Below are 3,433 nucleotides of genomic sequence, written 5' to 3'. Positions count from 1 at the left end.
TTTTATTTTATTTTTCATTATCTTACTAAATTTTAATTTTCCTTAAAAAGTATAACACTCAACATTAATAAGTCCAAATCCTCGCCGCCATATGAGAGTTAAATCAGAGTATCCTCCAACAATCCCCCAGCCACTCGAGACAAGAGCTACCACCTTTACCCATTACCGGAGGCTAGATAATCCAGATGGTCGTAGGGAACTATGAGGGGGCCGACAATATTTACAGAGCGGAGGGGAACGCGGTGTCATCAAATATGTATTACAAGTGAATATGTGAGGGCTAACAGATGGCTAGGGTATTAGTTCTACCCGGCTAATCCGACCCTTTCAAAACATGCCCTCCGCCCGACCCTAAACCTTAAAATCAGGTGAGCCTTTATCTGCATACTGCCTGTGCCTCCTCGTCCGAATCATCCTCTAGCAAGTCATCTGGGAAAAGATTTTTCATTTCGATGACCTGAGGCTCATATTTCACAATAAAAAAAATTAGCACCATCACATTTATAAAATCAAATCAAATATAACTGAGTTGAATTGGGAAAACCCAATACTTCCTTTTATAATTAATTATCTTATAAAATAAGGTTAAGAGAGCGAGGAGTAAGTTAGAGCTAAGAGTGTTAGCTAAGAGCTTCTTGGACCATACTATTTCTATATTCCTGAAATAATCTTTTCAACAGTTCGATATTTATGTCATTTTTTTTTTTTTTATGACTTCCTAAATGGTCTTATATATTGTAATTCTAGTAGTTCATATTTATTTAGAATTAATAGCATATTTTAGGTAACAACAATTTTGTTAATAATTTTGAAAAATTAATAAAATAATAAAGGCATAAACGAAATCATCAGTTAAAGTAAAGTACAAGTCTCGTTTATCCAACTATCCAGTTTGTAAGTACTATTTCCGAATTAAGAAAGTGTAGAGCGATGGATATCCATCTCTCTTATGCTTTAACTTTCATATAAGGGGTTCCAAGATGAGTCGGGTCGTTTCGAATAAATCCACTTTATATGATGTTACAATTGTTATAGAAATCAGAACGGAAAAAACATTGAAATATTGATGAATACAATGAGGACAAGAGTCAAAAATATGGATAGCAAGTGATTGAAATTATTGTGTGATTCTGATTGAAAATACTGAAAACACGTAATATGTCAATGTTACCAACACACCAATAACCAAACAAAAATGTCAGCCAATAAAATAAATATATATAAAACAAAACAATAGTCAACAATTTAATATTTTACAAAAAACAGTCTTTGGCATGTATATAAAGAAGTATAAACGATCGATTTCAATCTTCGATCCTATTAATTATTAACAATTTTTGTTATAGCCTTATTTAATTATATTTATGATTGTTTTCACAATCTATTATCGAATTCATCTTTTGGATCTGGTAAAGCATACTTAATGGTATAAATATGACTTAAAGATAATATTTTAAAAATATTAATTTTTATCTAACTTAGCAATACAAGCCCTGGAAAATTCCTTGTGAATCAGCCAGCATAAAATGATCATAAATAGCATTATTGATTACACTCATCACACATTGATTACACTAATCAAATTGAAGTAAATGATTTCTTATTTTATATATTCTTGTTTGAGAGTGGTTTAGTTTATTCTTAATTTAAAACAAATTTGATCCTTTTTTTCTCTCAACCATTATTCATTAAAATTTTTCCAACGTTTCGACCTTCAGGCCATTCTCAAGGATACCTACAAAAAGTTTTTTTAGTTTTATATAACGATTACATTATTTCCTTCAACTACACACTGATTTCTTTGGCCCTACCTTCAATATTGATGTCATTTCCTTTTTCAAATCTTAAAAATTCAGGCTATTTGCCTTTGTCCCATCTTTAAATAAATTAATCATTAAAATAATATCATAATAACATTATAAAATTTTGTCTTTTAAAATACATTTCTTACTTACATAACCTATTCTAAAAACGTTTTTCTTAGATTTAAAACTTTTACAAACAACTTTTCTTCCTTCCTTCATTTACATTTGCAACTTAAAACAGAACCTACCTTCAACATGTTAGGACTCTGTTATCACCTTATCATATAAAAATACATTTTTTTTTTTTTTTATCATTAATTTATATTTTTAATATAATTTAATTAACATTCATTACTAATTTTTTTGCTTATAACACAATCATTTATGAATATATTTAAAATCCATAATTAATTTATTCTTATTCTATGTGTATTTTTCTTAAACATACATAAACCCCTCCCTTTTTTATCTTATTTTTTAACAAATTTACTCATCTATTCATACTTTTATTAGTGTATATTTATTCCATATATACATTTGTACAATTTAAGGTAAATGATTTCAATTGCTGAGATCTAACCGTACTGACATAGCTGATGTCAATGAAATAATATAACCTTGTTCGCGCAGGTTTATATAAATCTATAAAACTAAAAGGCTAAGTCCAAATCTTTAATTTGATGAGATAGTGCTTAAATATACCTCAATATTAGTTATTGAATAATTATAAAATTCAGTAAATATTTCTGTATCAATATCCGCTCTCACTAGATCATGTAAAAGAAATAATACATATAATATTATATTTAAAATAAAAATTATATGTTATCTTATTTTTAATTTATTATTTTATAATGATATAATAAAACACTATAAGTTTTAATCCGTATAAAATAATATTTTCACAGATTTAATAAAGTAGTATTGTTAAGAACTGTAAAACCTTTGAATACAATCCAATTCGTTGTTCCGTACCAGAATACCTTATTTTGCAAATATTTAAGAATCGATCAAATACGTTTCGAAATAAAACAATGAGTTTTAGTTTTATTTTAAATGGATATCTTGAGCACTGCTCTGTTTTGTAGAAAAGGATGGCTCTTAAGAGTAAGATCTATGAACTATTTAATACCATAAAAAGTGGGTTACTTTCCTTCTAATAAGGATATCATTACTACACTTACCTCATGAGGTTCATGTTGTTCTACGCAACACCGCTTTCAATAGTGGTAATGAGATGCACGCAAGGTCTGAACCAGAAAGAGAAAAAATTTATCTCCCGATGGGTGGTAGCAGTTCAGTTGAAAATTAATCTTTTCCTAGTATTTTTTCTTTTCCCTCCTGTTGTTTTCTGTTAAACAGCATATCTCAACCTTTTATTTCTGCATTCCATCTTCTGGAAATATAAAGATAAATTTAATCATGAATTTATTTAAATCATCAGTGGTTTTATTTTATTTAAATCATTTATACCAGTGGTTAAAAAGCAAACATCTGTTTTGATTATCAATCTCTTCCGAAAATGTTACTGAGGATGACTCCAGTAAGCCTGTCCTCATTTCTGTTCGTAAGTCTCATGATGTTTTTCTACTGTCCAATTTCGATATTCCCCTGAATAAAATGATAAT

General features: G+C 28.5%; 1 long non-coding RNA gene across 1 annotated transcript in view; it reads right to left on the bottom strand.

The window, feature by feature from the left end:
• Positions 1-3,433, bottom strand: part of LOC106677196 (uncharacterized) — a 41,810-nt gene that overhangs the window by 31,125 nt on the left and 7,252 nt on the right. The window contains exons 3-4 of the long non-coding RNA XR_001342559.2: positions 3,279-3,416; positions 2,990-3,201 (exon numbers count right to left, since the gene is read on the bottom strand). This is a non-coding gene — a long non-coding RNA (uncharacterized lncRNA). The remainder of the gene's footprint in view (positions 1-2,989; positions 3,202-3,278; positions 3,417-3,433) is intronic.

Source organism: Halyomorpha halys, unplaced genomic scaffold, assembly GCF_000696795.3.
Source record: "Halyomorpha halys isolate HHAL.00 unplaced genomic scaffold, Hhal_1.1 Scaffold91.1, whole genome shotgun sequence".
Taxonomy (NCBI): Eukaryota; Metazoa; Arthropoda; class Insecta; order Hemiptera; family Pentatomidae; genus Halyomorpha; species Halyomorpha halys.
The sequence above is the reverse complement of the archived record's forward strand: the minus strand, read 5'-3'. Positions and strand labels throughout refer to the sequence as shown.